A 21,241-nucleotide genomic window follows, 5' to 3' on the forward strand; every position below is an offset into this window, starting at 1 on the left:
GAGTGTAGTGGGTCATAAATTTTCTATTATCCTAGGCAATTTTACTCTGAACTTATAAAACTCTGCTCTGTTGACAGTGGAGGAGAGAGTGTAAGAAAACTCAAACGTGGCAGACAGCCCTTTTCCACTCTGCAGTATAAAACACTTGATAGTGAACATTGTTATTTTCATACGTGTCTTTCTGCAAGTATATAACTCTTTTCATACTTTATTATATCACATTTGTAGGGGACAATGAAGATTCAATAAGGATGTGGTACAGTCTTATTTGAAATAGCTTTTTCTCTCTTACTATAATTAAAATGTCAGCAGTCTCCTCTGAACATTTTAAAAATAGATAGTGAGTGGTGTCTTTGCAATGCAGTTGCTTTTCCTGCAGTATAAGTGTATATAATTTGTTTACAGTATGTCTACAAATAATACATTATTTGACTGCATTAATAAACTGTAGATGCCCATGAAGTATAAGGAATGAAATCTTGTCATTCCTGTCTTGCTTAGAACTGTTAGCAGGAGACGTGAGTGATTCCAGTCATGTCTCATTAAATCTTGCAGTAGATTTGAAAACTGCCTTGTGGTGAAATCTGATTTTATATGTAAGCACTTGGAATACTTTTGAAAAAAAGATAAATTATTTTTTTATCAGATGCAGCTTTACTTAAAGTCTCTTCTTTTTTTGAGTTCTATAAAACTGCAGAGATGTAATTGTTATGGCTGGTTAGTATGTCTGTAATCTTTTTCATGAAGGAAAATGCAGAAAGGCTAATTCGTTTCCTTCAGTTAATTGTCAAAAGTGTCTTCTAATTTGGGTTTTCATGATTTTAAAATTCAGTCTTATATACTTACTACGCATTTGTCTTCTGTGTTTATGATTCAATTATTTGGCTTCTTCCTGTGAAGGAAATATTCATAGCAATTAACTCAAGCTTATCCTTAGAGTTTATTCGTAACAAGCACACTCAAAGGATTTCATGCTGCTGAAGGGGCTATGAAGCCTACTATGGTGATCTGAAACTTCAGTTTTATTGGCAGTTTTTTCTATCTGAAATCTACCAGCTGGCAGCACGAACAGTCAGCATTTAGTAAATAACTGCAGAGTGAAAAGACTTCTTGTTACTGTATGCTGAATCTGAACGTGCTTAGGCACCGTGTACTTACTTAATGAAAGGTGCATATGTGGGATCAGAACAGCTTGGTGCCTGAAACTATCTTGGTGCAGTCATTTAAAGAAAACATCTCTCACATGTTCATTTTATCACTAAACAGTCAAACAAGGTTGCAGGCTTTTATGTGTCCAGTTATCCCAATGTTCTCTATTTCTGCTTAAAAATCTTTTCTGAGGAGAAAGAGGTATTCTGAAAGATCACCAATGTACAGCCAGTTTTCACCACCATGTATACGCATCCACATATAAAACTTACCTAAATTTACATGAAGAGAAATAGGTTCAATTGTGTCCTTTTATTGTGCCTTTAAAACATTTTATGGTGGATATTGAAAAAGTATTTTGTACAGCAGAGTGCATCATTGACCACAGTAGATGGAAGAATAACGTAAGGGTAATGTAGCTTGCTGGCATTATGTCAAATAATTCCTACCTTACTCATGTCACTCTAATATCTTCTGTGACTGTAGGCAAAGTATGCTCTAACATAATTTTGTGGTGTGCGTGGTTTTCTGGGGTTTGGGGGGGGGGGTTTGTTTGTTTTATGTGGTTTTGGGTTTGGTTTTTTTTTTCTTTTTTCCATTTTAAATACCCAGCCATTGTTGAGTCATGGTTATAATTTGAACTGCCAAGAATGACAGGGATATTGCCAATTGCCAAATATTTTCTGCCTGTTGCTGGTGATACTGTAAATCTTTTGTAATGTCCTCTGCATTGCAAGTAATATTAGAATAATCTAATGCAAATCTTGTCAAATATGAATGAGCTGTGCTTTTCTGAAGGTACTGTTGATATTTAGCGACTTCACTCTGACTAGCTTTTTGGGTATCAGCCAAAACTTTCACCATGAGAAAGAATTTATACAGAGCAGTTCTCTGAAGTGCTTGTGTTAGGTGCAGTAGATGTTTACCTTTTGTTTTCCATGGGATATGATATTGCATAATTTGTTTTACCTGTAGTGATTTTGGTAATTACAGGAGTCTCCCTTTGCATTTGCTCCAGGGGACAGTCAGAAATGATGATTCATATTTCTTACTGCAGGCCACCTGACTGAAAGTCAAGAAATAACATTCTGAAAATATTTGGATTCTCTACGGTAGTTTAAATTGGTATTTCATCTTTTACTTTGTATTCATATTCGATTGAAATATCAATGTTAACCAACTAACATGAAATTCTGAATCTGGTTCAATATCAACTCAGAAGTCCCTGGGGCCACAGATTATATTGAAGATAAATATTCAACTAAGCTCATTTTTAGTTTAAAAAGCACTTTACAGATTTCACTAAGTGAACAAAAATTTATATACATCTCCAAGTGTTTTCTGTTCAGAATATTTCCCACCCGCCCTCAAATAATAATACTATAAGGTATAATGGCTCCGTTTTCCCTGCAAGTGGGCCAGAGGTGGGAAATTTAGATCCAGATTCAGATTTTCAGGATCTTTATCTCCGGGATAGAAGTCAGAGTGGACCTAAGAAAGAGAGTTCAGGCAAGAATCTGTCTTTGCTTCCTAATATTTGTATCTGACATGGGCTTGAAGATGCAAACTATGATGTATTTTATATGGAATCATTAAGGTTGAAAAAGACCTGTCAGATCATCAGGTCCAATTGTTGATGCAGGACTGCCATTTCCACCACTAAACCATGTCCCTAAGCACCACATCTACATGGTTTTTAAAATATCTCCAGGGATGGTGATTCCACCATCTCCCTGGGCAGCCTGTTCCAATGCTTGATCACCTTTTCAGTGAAGAAACTTTCCCTAGTAGCCAAATGAAACCTCCCCTGGCACAACTTGAGGTCATTTCCTCTTGTCCTGTTGCTTGTTATCTGGGAGAGGAGACTGACACCCAGCTGCCTACGGCCTCCTGTCAGGCAGTTGCAGAGAGCAGTAAAGTCCCCCCTGACCCTCTTCTCCAGGCTAAACAACCCCAGTTCCCTTAGCTGCTCCTCATAACACTTGTGCTCCAGACCCTTCAGCAGCTTTGCTGCTTTTCTCTGGACACACTCCAGCACCTCAATGTCCCTCCTGAAGTGAGGGGCCCAGAACTGAACATGGTGTTGAAGGGGCGGCCTCACCAGTGCCCGGTACAGGGGGATGATCACTGCCCTTGTCCTGCTGGCCACACTGTTTTGGACACAAGCCAGGGTGCTGTTGGCCGCCTTAGCCACCGGGCACAGTTTCCTCTCCACTGTGTTGTATTTCCAGCAGACATCCAGTAGGCTGAAGTCCCCCATGAGAACAAGGGCTAGTGATCTTGACGCTTCTCCCAGCTGCTTTAGAATGTTTCATCTGCCTCTTCATCCTGGTTGGGTGGTCTGTAACAGACTCCCACCAGGACATCGGCCTTGTTGGCCCTTCCCCTGGTTCTCACCCATGAGCACTCAACCCTGCTGTCACCATCATTCAGCTCTAGGCAGTCAGAACACCCACCGACATACAGGGCGATGCCACTGCCTCTCCCTCCTTGCCTATCCCTTCTGAGGAGTTTGTGGCCATCCATTGCAGCGCTCCAGTCATGCGAGTTATCCCGCTGTGTTTCTGGGATGGTGACTATGTCATAGTCTTCCTGCTGCAAGTTTTGAGACTTGAATGAATGAAATGAAATCCAGTAAGATGTTTGTCTGTACAATATCCAAATTTTTGGAAGATGATTATGACTGTTCAATGAGTGAGAGTTTTCTGGAATTTTATTGTGGCTTCTAGGTCAAACTATCTATCTGTGCTTTTTAGAGAATAGGTATCATTGTAGGTAACAATGTCAGTGAACATGTCAGTAAAAACTGTTGAAATATCTCTGTATTACTTAAGCAGTTGAGTTTTTGTGTCTTAGCACCAAAGAAAAAAGTTGTATACTAATTTGGTTTTAAGATAGACCAGTTTATTCATGTATCTATTTCAGACACCACACTATATTGTTTATTGAATCATGAATGAGAATCTAAGAAAACCTTAGAAAATTTTATGGTTCCAAAAATTTGTTGATGGTGAAGTGCAGGCCAGCACTGAGTCAGTAGAAGTGATAACAGAAGGTAGACATGCAGATCGTTTTTTTTTTTTAAAAAATACCTGATCACCTAATTTTAAAGATCTATGCTTTGTACTTCATTCTAATGATTACTGGACTTTTAGTGGAATTAAATTATTCTTTTCAGCTATGTTCTGAGATACTATTTGTGATCACCTTCAACATCCTGGGTTGTTTATTGGTCCAAAGTGGTAATTTGAGATGATGTTTGTATGGAAATAAGAATGTTGTAGCAGAGCCAGAGTATTTATTAATCCAGGGTAAGGTAGGAAAGGAAGAGAGTTCCAAATTTTACAGGAGGGAGACGGTGGTGCCAGGTGTGATAGTTCGAAAATATTTTTCTCTGTACTACTGTTGTATAACTTTGTATTCATTGTTTAAGCCAGTGGCTTGAATTCCTACTAACTTGAGTTTAGGAAATCACTGTTTTGTTATTTCCATATAACTTCTCAACAAATAAATTATTTGTTTGTACTCAAGTTTTTGCCCTCAGTTCACTCCCCTTGAATAACCTCTGTGACTGATATTTTATAGCACGCTAGTCTCTACATGAAATAGAAGGCATAGAAATAGAAAAATATATTATCTGAGTATGTATAGAAACACTGAGGCTATAGTGGCTGTGATTTTTGCAGATTTCTGATCCTAGATTTAGTAACAACTCAGTGTTACAAAGACGAGTCACAAATGACAGAGAGCTCACAAGAGTGACATTAGTTGTTCTAGTAGTTTATTTCCAAGCTTCTGGTCCTGTCTGGACTCAACTATACAGAAGCTGGTTTTCATCCATTCTCTAACTTCAGACACTTGATGTGTAACTGAATTAATTTTCAATCTGATCTGAGCAAAATGATCATAATAAATGTTCTGCTGCATGTTTCTTCACTAGCTTCCCCTGACGTGAGTCTTAAACAAGACTAGTACCAAAACTAGTACCAAAACTAGCCTAGCTTCTTAGAACATATAGTTATTTCCTGAAAACCATCTTTGATAGGCAATATATGTTCGCAGTTATTTTCTCTTAGGAATGGCTGAGTTGGGACGGGACTGGACTGGACAGACTGGGAAGGGAGGGATGCCTCCTTTCCTTCTACTGAAGCTGGGAGCAGTGAGGGGTGGGAAGATTCTACTCTGGTGTAGCAATAACTTGGAAATAACATGCAAGTGGGAGACTACAGCTCAGGTAGCAGCTTCTGAAAGGAACCTGGTGCATCCATTGACGCCCCAGTGAAGACAGAAAGAACTTTTGAGTGCTTAGGTTTGCAATCAGTCAAAAAGTAATTGACCTTTGTAAACGCAAACTTTGAAGCAAGGATCTGTACGCAGGGGCAAAATGGGCAGGAAAAAGTTGTTTGTACTCCTCTGTTTATATTGTTGGGTATTGCTACTAACTTTATTTCTTTCTATTTAGAATAAAATAGAATAGAATAATTCAGTTGGAAGCGGCCTACAACGATTAAAGGCATTGTCCAAATGCTTCTTAAACTCTGACAGGCATGGGGCATCAGCCGCCTCTGTAGGAAGCCTGTTCCAGTGTTTGACCACCCTCTCAGTAAAGCCATGTTTCCTACGTCAAGTCTGAACCTCCCCTGGTGCAGCTTTGAACCATTCTCACATGTCCTATCACTGGATGCCAGAGAGAAGAGACCAGTATCTCCCTCTCCCCACAGAGGAAACTGTAGAGAGCAATGAGGTTGCCCCTTTGGCTCCCTCCAAAGTAGACAAACCCAGAGTCCTTAGCTGCTCCTCACGGGACATGCCTTCCAGCCCTTTCATCAGTTTTGTTGCTCTTGCCTGGATGCGTTCAAGTACCTTAACATCCTTTTTATTTTGTGGGGTCCACACGTTTTTTACAATTTAAAATTATTCTATTAAAATTATTTCTATTACAATCTGAAATTTTACATATGTCTAAATATGACTATAATAATAAATATATAAACCTTTATCTAGATGTTTAAAGCCTCTGTTTTTCTTGTGAAAGTCACTGTAAAGAAAAGGTCTAGCAGATAAACTGCAAATGTCTGGTTATCTCACTGCTACTTCTGTTTGAAGTGTGAGTGGAACTGTTAAAGTAACTTCATTCACTATCTATCCAGTTGTAATAAAAATAGAACAAGAGCTTTAGATGGAGTTACAGATTCCATACGAATCTGTATACAAAACGTGGATCTAGATTTGAAACAAAAATAGTCATGGAATACTTGGAGATTCATAACTAAGTAATTTTCTTACCCCAGATGAGTTTTGTATATGTTAACATTTTGAAATCATGGATGTCAACGTAGTAATTTCTGTGGCAGAAACCCACAGTGGGAATATAACAGTTCCCCTGCAAGACATCTTGAAGTGGTGAAAGATTTTGAAATTTCCTTTTTCTTCATATGTCAAGGAAGATATGAATCGAACTTAGCACATGTAACAATAAAATCAGCCTCAGTATTCCTGATAAGAAAATCTAATTTAGCTCTCTAGTGATAACTAAGCCTTCATGGAAGCAAGGGAGTAGGATTGTGAATTTTCAAAATTCAGGCACATATTAACTCGTAAACTTGAGGAAAAAAATTTGTAACTTTCTGAAATTAAAGAGTGTCTATATTTGAAATAGGATATCAAAAGTAAAACTTTCTTCTGTTTTATTACTGACAACTGTGTACTGCATTATATCTGCATCAGTAACCATCTGAAGTAATGGTGTTTATGGTGGTGTAGCACTAAAACCCCACTAGTGTTCTACACACCTTGGGTCATGTATTTTGATCATATGCAAAGATTTCACCTCACATGCTGTGAAGGCTTTAGCCTTTTCTGCTGTGCTATCAAGGAGTGCACCTGTTGTAGCCGGTTTTGAAAGGGCAGGTTTTGAGCATTCTGTGAGGTCTTTCCTAACCATTTCCTTCCCCAAGTAGCATTAAAATCTTTACTGAAACTTTTCTTTCATTCTTAAAACAAGGTCTAAGTGGAGAAGAAGGGCTGAAGGAGGGGACTGGTAGAGAAACAAAACCACAGAGAGATACAAACCTAGTGGATATTGGAAAATTGAGACAATGGAGAAAAAGACCAAAGCTCTTCAGCGATTAATTGATGGTCTGTTGAGAAACTATAGCCAGCACTGTGGAGAGGGCCAATCTAGACTTTGTAACTGCCAAGGCGGCAAACAAAGATTGTGAATATTTAAGGGGGTCTGTAGGACTCTGCAAAACTTGGGAAGAGATGTTTAGGGGAAGGGAATTGGGGAAGAGCAATGTGATGCAAAGGAATAGACAGGAGGGGACAGGTTGTGTGTAAACCATGTCCAGCCAGTATGCTTGCCTGACAGCCCTGTGCCTGATCACTGTTTATCTTCCTATTAAATACTTGCTTAACTATCTTTCACGTATTGTTGCTCTCTACCCTGTGCATGAGTGCTGTAAAGAATGAGTGCTAGCAAATGGGGAGACTAGAGAGAGTGAATTTGGGGCCAGTATCTGGAATCAGACCTCAGGTGAAGTGGCCCCTGTGTCTGTGGTGCTCGCAATTGGAGCAAGTAAGAGTATCTCCATCAGTAGCTAGAGGGGCCATGGATCTTAGGAGGACTGAGAGCTACTGAATGGACTGGGGTGGGTTAATTTAAGCCAGCAGCTGGAATCAGACTTTGGTGAAGGGACACTTGTGTCTGTACCAGCAACTGGAGCAAGCAAGGGTTTCAGTGTCAGCTGCTGGTGTGGGACCACGGGTCATGGGTCCTTTGTGTCTTAGTCACCAGCTGCGGAGGTCTGGGGTGACTGAAATGAATTGGGGGTCCTGGCACGAGCAGCAGGAGTGGGAACTGTGGCTCATAGGACCTTATGAGCCTAAGTACCGTTGTCTGTCGGGGACTCAAGTTTATATTTTCCCCTAACCTGGGGTGCACGGGCACGCATGTAATTTGCTTAGCAAACTCCTAACTGGACTAGCTGGAAAGTATGAGGCTGTATGAGACAGACACAGGGCCTGTGCTTGTAGTTGAGGGAACTGCAATTTTTTGTGTGTCTGTGAGTCCAGAGTTTCACCAACAAAATTCAGTCCTGGTCCTGAAAATAAAATGATTTATTTTATGGTGGGGATGGTCAGACTCTGGAGTGGGTTGTCCAGAAAGATTGTGGAGTCTTTATCTCAGGAGATGTTCAAAACAAAATGACTGGATGTGGGCTTGCTGCTGTTGACTCAACTTAGAGCACAGGGGTAGAACTAGACATTCTCTAAAGGTCACTCCCAATTCAACATCATTTGATGTATTTCTGTGTGGTTAAAATTTGTAAAGTGCAAAGGATGTAAGTGATTGTTAAATAGTACTACAATTTTGTGAACTCTGCTGAAAACTTATCAAGGTTTGGCTCTTTAATTTGCTAGTGAATGTGATGACTGATTTTTGGTATAACAGATACTACAGATTTCGTAAGTGAACCCTATGCAGCAATTTGCAAGTAAGCAAGTATTAACATCTTATCTAGGATAGAGGCAGTGGGAAACACAGTGATAGTGACCTTTCTATAGAAATCAACTTAACTGCAAATTTAAGTGCACTTTCCTTTGGCAGGGTTCACCATTTAATTTATGAAATAACCCAGAGCAAGTTAACATATCTTTATTGTGCTTTGTAACACCAACTAGGTAGACACTGATAAATATTTCTCTTAATTTTATGGCAAATCATTCTGTTTCCATGAATTGTAGTTGTTTTCATTTGTAGAGCCAATCTGATGAGAGCATGGTTGATGTAAGACATCTGCGGCTGAATGTGTAGTTAGCTCACATATTTCCACTCAATTTGCTTGAGGGTACTGATTGATTTGCCACTTTTTCTGAACACTGCTACTGCTTGCAGATTTGTAGGTATCTCCTACTGCAGTAGCAATAACTTAAGACATCTGTAAAATCACTATGCAGGGGAAACTGCCATGCAGCTGTTTGGTGGTTTGAATTTTTTATTTTTAAGGATATATATGATGGATATGATTCATTTATGCTCTTTCAATATCCTGTCCCTGCCAGTTCTCATCTAAACCTTGAGTACTTAACTTTATATAGTCTAGCTTGAGCAATATGTGTAAATACTTGACAAGGGATGGACAGCAGCTTGAATGTTCTTCAGTTTTTGCATTTTATGTCTGTGCAATCTCTTCTACTTTATTCTGTCCTTTTTCATATATTTTGTATGAAGGCTGTTAAAATATCTGCTGTGTTTTTCAAATACTGTTTGATAGATTTCTGTGTGAATTTTCCATGCATCTGATGCCTTTTCTCTTTTAAAGAGTGACAGATGTGGGTGATTACTGAGTATACTGAGGTTTTTGTTTTAAAGAATTGCCAACTGTATCAGAGAGCTCACTTCTGAAATAAATTTTAAGCAAGTCATAATTCAGGATTGTAGCAGTTTAAAGTTTAAATATATATGATAGTAATTAATGGTTTTCAGATTTTTTTATTGAAATAGGAGTGTAATTCATCTTAGCAGATTTGTTTGAAAAGTTTTACTGATAGAAAACATGGTAAACTAACAAGGATGTGCATATATGTAGTGTAGTATCAGCATACTGGAGTATGGACTAAGAAATGGAAGATGTGGCTGGATTTCAAAGGCATTATACCCTTCATATTAAGCCTATTTTAAAATAATTGTAGGTGCTATAGTTCACTTTAAAAAGATTCTTTTAACTATGCAGTTTAACATTGTAACATTGAGGAAGTTATTACGGTTGACAATGAATCACGCGTATATTACCTCTAGGTCCACTGAATGGAATGTGCCATTGAAATGTATTAATTTCCTAGTAAATTTTAAAAGCTTTGCCCGGAATTTAATTTTTTGGGGGTAGGTAACATGTACATAATGACACTATATATATGGTAGTATCATTCTGACATTCACTCAATAAGGATATTATCAGTGAAGTTTAATTAACTGTTTGGAGCACTGTGTGTAAAAGGTCTGTAATGTTCTCTACATCCATTAATATATCCTTACATTAAATGAATATACTCATGTATGCCTGTACCTTAATACATCTGTATATTCACTAGTATAGAATAACCATAGGTATTGTAGTTCCTTTAGAATTGTTCCTCTGTATAATTTAGGATCTTCCCTGTGTACACGTAAACGTTTGAAGCTGATTCATACCTATTCTGTTCTTACTAACCCATGCAAACCTGGCAGCTCATTTGCTATATATTCACAGCCATATTTTAGTCTTGCCTATAAAAAGTCTGGGGAAGAAGCGTGGGATTTAGTTTAAATATCTGCTTTCATGATTGAAAACTCTTTAAAATATCTCATTGTTTTCCCCTAGGTATGAAATAGTTACAGCTAGCAAGGCAACCATCAAGTAATTCTAGAGGCTATGATCCACTGTGTTTCTGTTTCAGGCTTATGTTGCTTCATTGATGTCATTCCATCTTTGGGTCCTTGGCAAAAGCTTTTTATACAGTGACATTCCATTTCATATGTCTTGGGGTTTTTTCTGGCTCCTAAAACCTGGATAAGTAGTATTTAACTATTTATTGGTTATTCACACTGACATTCCATCTCATATGTCTTGGGTTTTTTCTTGCTCCTAAAAACTAGATAAGTAGTATTTAACTATTTATTAGCTATTCACAGCTCGCTTTGGTTCTGAGACCTGGTACAAAGACCTGAGCCTTACAAACACTCTGTATGGGTTTAAATCCTACTACCCATTTTTCTTTTGTTCTGCTGCCTACACTTGACAAGGACAGGACTTAAATTCAGGTAACTGTGACACTGTAAAGTCTCCTCTCAGAATACTATTAAAAAAACCCCAACATTTAAAAAGGTTTCCCCTATCTGCATGTAGAAAGCAGCTAGCCTATAACTTCATATAGTGACTGCACAGATGTCTGCTGTTTCATCTTTTTGTAGAACCGTTTCTAATTTGTTTTGAGATCCTAAAATTTAAGACAGGTACAAGTTTGTCCCATTATAGGTCCATAATTTTCAAAGCTGTACCCTAAGTATCCCTCTTACCAACAGCTGGTATAGACAATGCATAAAACCTTGACTAGTATTTGGTGCTTTAAAAAGATCCATAGGATTTTTGCCTCAAAGTCAGTATTTAAGTTTCCTAGCAAAAACTGTTAGTCCAAAAAGGGAAATCTTACATTCTTTTACAAACTGTGATATTAAATAAACATCTGAGATATTTATAGTTGATAGTTTAGAGATAACAGTGATCTTATGTACAGAAGACATGATTTAAAGAATATGCTAAATACTGTGCATGCCCATTCTCATTTGAAATAGATATGACCTAAATGTCTGCTGCTATTGGTATCTTTACTAATCTGGTAGTGGTCACACTAAGATTCCTAAAGGCTGACAGCTTCTATTTGGATTCCTTCTTGCTTTTAGGTGCCAGGTTTTTTTAATTGGTTCATCTGTAATAGAGACAAGACACTGGCTATTCCATTAATATTTCTGATCATCTGTTAAACAGTAAAATTTTAAAAGTTAAACCCTGCAGGCTGAGTTATATTATGTGATTTTTCCCCTCATATTTTCAAACTCAGTTACCAGTGAACTGCTGAAATGAAAATAAATTTGTTGTTGTGGATGTCCTGTGTCCTGTCCTTCTGTTGCTAACTGGTTGGTCTGCCAGTATATCACTTACACTGTGTGTAAAAGAAATGGGGAAAACAAAATATATGCAAATATATTTGAGGCTGGAGGGCGAGAACACCTCTCCTATGAAGACAGGCTAAGAGTTGGGATTGTTCAGCCTGGAGAAGAGAAGGCTCTGGGCAGACTTTAGAGCAGCCTTCCCGTACCTAAAGGGTGGTCTATGTGAAAGCCGGAGAGGGACTTTTTACAAGGGTGTGTAGTGATAGGACAAGGGGTAATGGCTTTAAACTGAAGGTACATAGATTTAGATTAGCTGTTAGGAAGAAGTTCTTTACTATTGTAAAGAGGTTGGTGAGGCACAGGTTGCCCAGAAAAGCTGTGGATGCCCCATCCCTGAAGTGCTCAAGGCCACGTTGGATGGGGCTGTGAGCAACCTGGTCTGGTGAAAGGTGTCCTTGCCTGTGGCAGGGGGGCTGGAACCAGATAATCTTTAAAAGAGTCCCTTCCAACCCAAACCATTCTATGATTTTAAGTATGTGCATATACAATAATGTTTCTTGCATCATTTCTCTCTCCAAAAGGATGTGCCTTTAAAGTGAACTACAATACCCTCCTTTCCTAATAAATCTTGTCATTTCAATTGCTTATATAATATTATGCCAGAAGTCACAAATGTCAGAGGTGCAAAGCATGCCAGTACTGACACCACAATTCATTGAATCATAGAATAGTTTAGGTCAGAAGGGACGTTTAAAGATCACAGTCCAACCCCATGACACAGGCAGGGACATGTTTCACTGGATCAAGTTGCTCAGAGCCCCGCCCAACCTGACTTTGAACAGTCCCAATGATGGGGGCATCCACAACTTCTCTGGACATGTTCCAGTGTCTTACCAACCTTATCTTAAGAAAATACTTCCTGGTGTCCAATCTAAATCTACCCTCTTTCAATTTAAAACTGTTACCTCTTATCCTGTCAGACCCTGATAAAACGTCTCTCTCCATCTTTCTTATAAGCCCTCTTTAAGTATTGAAAGGCCCCAATAAGGTCTCTTAGGAACCTTCTCTTCTCCAGGCTGATAACCCCAAACTCTCAGCCTTTCTTGACAGGAGAGGTGTTCCAGCCTTCCTGACCATTTCCATGGCCATCCTTGGGACCCACTCTACCAGGTCCACTCAGTAGGCAATGCACGATACACTTTTCTTAGCTGATTCCACTTCCTTGATCAGCACAGAATATATTTTGATGCTTTTAGTCAATCTGCCATTCTGAGAATTAATGTGTGTACTTAAAGTCACTTCATTTCTTAAAACAACACAGGACTCAGCCTGATAGGAGAGGACATACTTATCTTGCCACTAATTTGCATCAAGCTGGTCTGCATGGCTAATTCACCCCAACTCTGTTAAGAAGGCTTCTATTTATCCTGCCTTACAGTTTGAAATCACAGGAGTGATTTTAAAGAGTATTTAGTACTCAGCTTTTATGACAGATAGTAAATAAATATTTTTGATGTTACATTTGATCTTAGTGTTTGGTGCGATTGTTCGTTTGTAGTCACTGCCTTGTGCTATCTCATTTCCATGAAGAACCGGTGAGGGGAGAGGTAGGGAAAGCTGTGATACAAAAGACAGCAAACCATGTAAATGTTTCAAAGCAAGTCTAAAACCTGGAAGTTGTACTGAAAAAAGCAGCAAAATGCTTTACTTTCTGAAGCAATTCTTCATTTGGAAATATTAATTTTTGTGGAAAGGACTGACTACATTTTATTGCTGTCTAATGATATGCTTATTCTGTGTTGCTGATGACCTGTTATAAGATATGGGAGTATGTTCCAGAGATGAGATTAGGCTTTGATCCAACCACTGCTGAAGGAGTAGACTGACAACGGAAACCCCAACTCTATTTTTAAAATCTTCTGAGAACTGTCAGATGGTGGTGTGTGAATATCCATCAAATAACTCTGCTGTCATCGTAAGGATCCATTTTGCAGTGAACTGGCTGTGTTCATTGGGAGAAATCCATATACTTACTGAGGGAAGAAAGGCCTTGGTATGTTACTACTGAACAAATAAAGGCTTTTAATTTTTAAAAAGATGTTAAAAACAACTGATAACATTTCATGGAAGTAAAGTAAATGAGCTGAGAATCTACCTCCTCTCCACCACCACTGATTTAAGATCTTCTCTGGATATTGGCTTCCTTCATTTGTTCGTGGTTTTTGTGATGATTTATAACATGACAGTTGTGTCTAAGTGCACTTTTGTTTTAGAAATTAACACATACTCCTTGCCAGAAGATTTATTTATAGACATTGAAAGCAAAGGAAAGCCTAAGATGATATATTCATGTGACTTCCTCCTAATTCAATTACGTGACTGATGTCTGTATTTTGGGACCAAAATATTTGTGTAGTATGCACTCATATGTGGAAGTCATAAAATAAACTTTATCATATTGCAGAAGAGCTGTACAAACTTTTTTAATTACAGGAATGAAAAACATAACTTGAATCAGTTACGAACATTTCTTGGTTCATAAGCTTACTCTGATATCAAACTTTGGTGCTTGGATGCATGCTTTAGTAAACAATATCCTAATATTAATTTATGCAGTCAGTAAATTAGATTTTCTTGACAAATTGGATCTTCAATATTGTAAGAGGTTTGTGTGGGGAAAAAAGTGCTCTCGAGATGTACAGCAGAGTCATGTCCTTTTTGCAGAATGGCAGAATGCAACTTCTGTGAGACAAAATTGGGAGTTTTGTAAACAGGAAACATCTGCTTTACTGGCATGTACAAAACCCAATATAAATGTTTCATGTTTTGCAATGTATAATTTTTTTGTTTAAATTGGTAATCAATTTAATATATCTTGATAATTTGATTATCTTTCTTTGCAGTTTAGAGGTGGTTTTGATTTTTTTCCGTTATTGTTATTATCGATTATGTATTTTTTGATAAGCAGTTTGGATTTTTGCCCCTACTGCCTGGCAATATGACTAAAACTCTTACACACGGAAATACTGAATAAAATATGGCAGTATGAGTACCTGTTATAAAGCCTTTGAAGTTGAATAGAAATACAAAATTACCTGTAAGAACACTTAAATTAGGACAATTAAGTATGTCCAAACATAAGGTTAAAAAACAGTTATTCAAATTTCAGAACTTTTTAAATGTTCACACAGCTTCAGTAAGGATCATATGTATTACATATTGTTTCCTTGTTCTGTTTCTTTCTATTTTTATGAATAAGTAAGGGATTAAAGTTCATGTTACTTGAATTGATTTACTTAAAATAGTGTTTTGTTTTAGCAATATGAATGAGGCAGGGAAGGGTCAGCTAGTGACTGACTGAGACAAGGAGGACACTTTACATTCATCTTCTTCATTATTTGTCTTATTTCATGTTCTGTTTTCCTGAGGAGTTACTTAGTGTTTTAATATTAATTGAACTGAGATTCCTTTATGTAGTTTGTCTCTTAATTTTCATAGGAAACAGAGTTCATACAAAATCTCTTTCTCCCCATCTTTTTTTACTGTACTCTCTTGAACTTGTAAATGTTTCTATTCAGTTTAAATTCGGCCTATATAAGCTGTATTAAGGCACAAAAAAGTGGCAACCCTGATTTAAAAGCTAGGTATCAGGTCAAGTGATATTATCACTTCAAAACACAAACAACCCACCCCCAAGTACACACACACAAGAATACAAATTTAGAGTAAACTTGGTCTTCCATTACTTGACAATGTATCTGTAAATCACATTGGAGTTTGAAAGTTTAGTATTCCTCTCTGAGGAGGAAAGAGGCAAGAGAAAAAAAGAAGAGACTTGACTTGTCAATGAACCAGAGGACTTATCTTCATTTTAACCTGAAGAAGGAAAGAGAATAGAAGAATATACAAAAGAATCTGTCCTGGAAGATATAATGAACTTTCTTTCCCTATGTACATTCTTAGATTATTTCCAAGGAGAAGGTTCAGATCACCTACTCCATTTCCAAGTGGGCAGACCTGCTCCTTAACATAACTGATTCAGTAGCGTACCTTTTTCCCATGTGCTTGGTAAAGGAAAGCTTCTTTTAGTAGCTAATCACCATTCAGTGAATCTCAGGATACCAGGGGCATCTGTAGTCTTTTTTGGAGACTGCTGATCAATGTGGAGTCATTGGTAAGGAAATGCTGTACTTCACCAATATGTTACATTTACAGTAACTATGGCTAAGTCTGTAAGCTTAGCTAGTAGGGTGTGGTTATTTTATTGTTTGTTTTGTGTGTCTGTTTTGGGTTTGGGTTTTGAGGCTTAAAAACCTTTTTTGAGGTTTGACTTGGTTTCCTGTTTTTTTTATGATTACTCAAAAAAAAAAAAAGATTATTTTAAGTTGATAAAAACTAGGCAAAGCAAAAAAATTGTATCGTACATTAGTTTTGTAACTATAATACACAATTGTTTTTCAAGTAATCTGCTCTTTCAGCAGAAACAATATCTAAAACTTCAATTAGTTGACTGTATACTGCGTATCATTCATAATGTTACAATGCACAGTGTTTTTGTTTATTAAGAATGGAATTTCCCTTTGCATAATAAATAAATATATAGATAAATAAACACAGCAGAGATTTTGTATATTTCCTCCAAGGAATTTTTTGTTGAGAGTCACACCTCAGGCAGATTTGGCAAAGGAAAAGTGATGTGACCTTGCAGTAAGATTTCTGATACAGATATATACTTTTCTTTGAATATAACTTCTGCATGGACATGGGGTACATAATTGCCAAGGTATTGTTATTAATTACAGGAAAATTACACAGTTTTCTTCGTACAGGAACCTAAACAAACTGAACTGCTTTTGCTGGATGGCAAGCAAATACATTGTTATTTTTCTGGATTGTAGCCTCAAAACCAAAACAATGAAGGTAAAATTTGATCAAAGAAGCCTTTCACTTTTATGAATTAATTAATTAGGAATCCTAAACAGTTAGGACTGTGTTGTCTTGGTAAATAATAAATTCAACAGCCGGAATTTTCTAGATCCTTCATCTGAAGCAGAAAAGTAAAAAGCCATACCAGAACTGTTTTCTGTACCAGTTTTATGGAAATTAATTTTTCACAATGTACAAGAGAGAAAGTATACAAATCTGGGTTTATCAAGTGTTGCAATAATAATTACTGAAGTAAGAAATTCTAATAGAAATGTATGAGATTCTAGGTTTGAAAAGTTTTGTTCTTTTCAAATGTGGAAGTAGTGCAAATTTTTCAAGTACCATTGTATGAATCTTCTGTTTTAGAATGAGTGGAATGATTGACTATTCATTAAGAAGTTGGAAGCTATGTAAATTATGGACTTTTTAATTTTAAAAAATGGATCATTTATTCAACAGAAACACATAAGTAACTACTTTTTTTTTATATACTATTATTTAGGAAGTCTTGGTATATGCTTCATCAACTTGCTAACTTGAGTCATCTTTCTTCATTTTTCTTCTTTAAAGTAGCAACCCCAGGATGTGTGTCACAGAGTTTCATAGACGTTGTTAGCCTTACTTCAGAACATGCGAAATTCAACTATGGCAAAGTGAAAGTACTTTGACTACTCAATTTAATTCTATGCTTTTCACTGTTGTCTGGTCATTTAAGAGTTGCTCCCTGTGAAACACTTTTTCGAAGTTCGAGGTCTAACCTACAATTTTTATTAAAGCTGGTGTATTATCCATGATGATGATATATACTGACTGTATCTGATAAGCTATATGATCTTCCTTTTATATAATTATAAGGGCATTGTTCATATATTTTTTAACAATTATTTCCAATATTCAAGTGAATTTGCCATATGGGTTCTAGAAGAAAAAATCTGATCGCTTACATGAATTTTAGCGTTTCTTGCTCTACTGATTTAAGAGTTTTACATAGTTTACAGTACCATACATGAGAATAGAATTAGACTCAATTTCTGTTTTCCCAACTTTTTAGGGTCACACTAAACCTTTTTGGAAGTATATGTTATTTTTAGTCATAGTTATACCTTGTTAGATAGCCTTTTAGTATAGGTGAAATGTGCTGGGCAAAAAGTATATATTTTGCCTGACAGATCTTGAAATCTATAATCAGAAATGGAATTGCAAAAGAGCAAGTACGAAATATTTGCACGTGGATCAGCAAATGTTTTGTCACGGAATCTCTCTATAAACACCCATTGTTCTTCAATGTATATTGATTTTACTTTAATTGTGGTGTTGCATCTCATTCCCTTGTTGAAATGAATGCTTGTCTTGATTTATTTTCCCAGTCTTTGTCTCGTTTTTTCTTTTCAAAGAAAAGTCGCTATCAGATTAGGGCTGTTTTGCTGGGAGAACTACACTATGAGTAATAAATAAAGACTAAAAAAGGGCTTCTGTTATCCAGATTATTCAAACATCAGCATGCACAAAGTTTCAAAGTCAAAACTTTAGTTCTGTATGCATGTTTTATGATAAAGTAAATAAAATCAGGATGTATGTTCTCCAGAATTCAGCAGTGTGAAATCAGGGTCATTTCTGCTTTGTTAGCATCCTGACTGGCAGTACATTTGGTAGAGAAGCTAACTGTGAGATGTAGTGGTAATCTTTTTGAGAATATTTATTGTAATTTGATTTATAATACAGTTGTCAAATGTTGGTGGATAGAGAACATGAGCACCAATCAGGAAATAAAGCAGGAAATTTAGTGCCTCATTTCTTGTGTGCTCAAGTATTGTGGGAATAAAATCATAAATAAAACATATTCCAAATAAGCTAGGGAGAAGAGAGAATAATAAAGTATATTTCCTATTCTAATGGCTTCCTTCAGGTTCTGCAGTCTTTCTCACGAGACAAGATAAAAATGGAGATATGTAAATAAAATACATATGTAGAAAGGGGGGTCCACATGAGTCAGGATCAACCCAGCATGAGGGTCTGTTGCAGAGTTAAGCTGTGGATACTCTATATCATAAATTACGTTCTAGCATACAGCAGCTATGAAAGATTATGTGTCAATTATGGGCTCTTGAAAAAACAGAGCTTTAAGAGATCACATGGCACATATATTCCCTTGCCAAAGAAAAGACTGACTATACCCATGCAACAGCATACCCACAGATGTTAACATGAACTGTTTTTAAAAGACAGTTGATACAGGTTCTGCAACCTAACCGATTTTGGTGCCTTGTTATCCTTATCAATTGGAAAGAAGGAATTTTTATTCTGATACCCAGTCTGAATCTTGCTGCAATTTAAGTTTTATATTACTAGTTCTGTCTGTTACTCATGGGAAACATAATATTATCTTCCATTTTGGAGCAGCCTCTTATGTAGTTTTAAACAGTGTTTATTATGGCCCTAATTAGTTGTGGGGTTTAAGTTATTTAGAGAGTCACTAATGTTGGAAGGGATCTCTGGAACAGGTTACTTATGACATTGTCAAGTTGGGTTTTGAGGTCTCCAAAGATGAATACTCCACAACAAATCAATGTGTTTGATGCTGCTTGTGGGGCAAGGGTGGGGGGTGAGGAAGAGAGAGGGAGAGGACGTAGGAAAAGGAGTAAGTAGGTAGAGCACTCATGGTAGGAAGTTATTAAGGGTAGGAAGTTATTACGGGTAGCAAGGATGTAAGCAAGCTGTGAAGCACTTTAGAAGGACCTTCTGAAATTAACTGCAGTAAAATGGTAGATGAAATTCAGGCTAAATGTGAAATTACAGACATGAGGGAAAAAAATAGCAATCCAGCTTTACGTTTAAAATTATTGGCTCAGACATGATAAGTCAGATCCTGGTATTATAATAGGATAACAACGCCATAAAACTCATTTCTATTAGTGTCTTCAGGCCAGAAAAGCAATTTCAGACCTGAGCTGGAATGATGTTACTTCAGTGTATGCTATAATACTGAGTCATTTTAACAGCAAGTCATTGTCTTATTTGCAGATTATATAGATTCCACTAATTCCTTATGCTCAGGCCACCTGCACCTGAACTCTTTAAAACTCTGCTCCAAAACATTCTGAAATGCACTATTATTGCCACTTTTTAGACACTCTGTGTTGTTCATTCTATGTAGCAAATACATGGTTTGTTAAATGGTGTAGCACAAATGAAAGGATACATTGAAAATCTAAAGGAATAATGTAAAATATCGATGTTGGATGCTGCATACAGTCCTTACTTAAGACATCAGTATTCATGTTTTGTTGCACTGTTTAATGATTCATACTTCGTGACATCAGTGTAAATTCTAAAAAGAAATGCTTATTTTTTGAATTCTAGAAAAATATTAATTTCATTATGCTAGAAACTCACCCTTTTATGCATATGTATTTAAACAGAGAATAGTGCATTTATTAGAGTAATTCTCATTTTAAGTGAGGTTTTATGTATGTTGTCCGAAGGCATAATTTTATTACCTAGAAAATGACAAATTACAATAGATACTATGGATATGCTTCTGTGGAATGATGAATACTTTAATGTAGTAGGGAGAATAAATATAGTTTCAGCTATGTAGAAGTAATTTAATGTAATCCATTGATAAGTGTAAACTAAGTGGCAAATTTCAATTTTGTTCTAAATCTTGATATTTATAAATCCATGTTTTACTATTTTATTCTTTTTAAATCTCTGATATATCTGTTCAAAGACTGATACAGGAACTGGATGATGAAAAATGTTTTAAATATCTTATGTTTATCTTATACATGTTCTGATTTCCCATCCCCCCAAATAGATAAGCTTCTGATGCCAATTTTTAAGAATTCATGAACAGAGTGACATAGTAATGAGTGCTTAATTTTGTTGGTTATATTTTGTAACTTATTGAATTGAAGTTTAAAAAGCAGAAATGTTCTTACTACTGAGTTTGCAAGCTAAGAATTTCAGAGCACATTTTACAGAAATGGAAGCGGAGGCAGCTGGGGTAAAAAAGTTGGGGTTTTTGCAGCATTATTTAGCTAATTTTGTCTATCTTCTACTTGACTATACTTCCTAGAATTGTTTATAAAAATTTCTTGGATTCCCATTCGGTACTGTTAAAAATGCTAGATAAAGAAAACATTGTCTGTAACTGATGACTAGTCTGAAATACAATAGTTGTCCATTTTAGTAGTAGTAAGTAGGCAGTGAAGTATAACCTAAAAGAAAGCCATATAACTTGCACACACTTGCAAAATCACAAAAGTGAAAAATCTGCTTTAGAATTCCCATTTTAAAGTGTGTGTCACTTAATTCCTTTGGTGAAAATCACTTTGTCACTCCCAGCTTCAAGTGCCAGTAGCTGTGCTACTCTCATAGTATTGCAGTTGCATAAGGGGATTGGAAAAAGCAGTGCTGCTTTTAGAACATAATTGTTCAAGTGATCTCTGAGTTCAGTACAGGCGGCTGTTGTGTATCTGCTTTGACAATAATAATTGACACCAGTATAATTTC

The 21,241-nt window shown here is 36.7% G+C and overlaps 1 protein-coding gene across 1 annotated transcript in view; it reads left to right on the forward strand.

The window, feature by feature from the left end:
* The window catches only part of RYR3 (ryanodine receptor 3), a 233,144-nt gene that overhangs the window by 26,694 nt on the left and 185,209 nt on the right, over positions 1 to 21,241 (forward strand). The window lies entirely within an intron of this gene.

This window comes from Falco biarmicus, chromosome 7, assembly GCF_023638135.1.
Source record: "Falco biarmicus isolate bFalBia1 chromosome 7, bFalBia1.pri, whole genome shotgun sequence".
In the NCBI taxonomy this organism is placed as follows: Eukaryota; Metazoa; Chordata; class Aves; order Falconiformes; family Falconidae; genus Falco; species Falco biarmicus.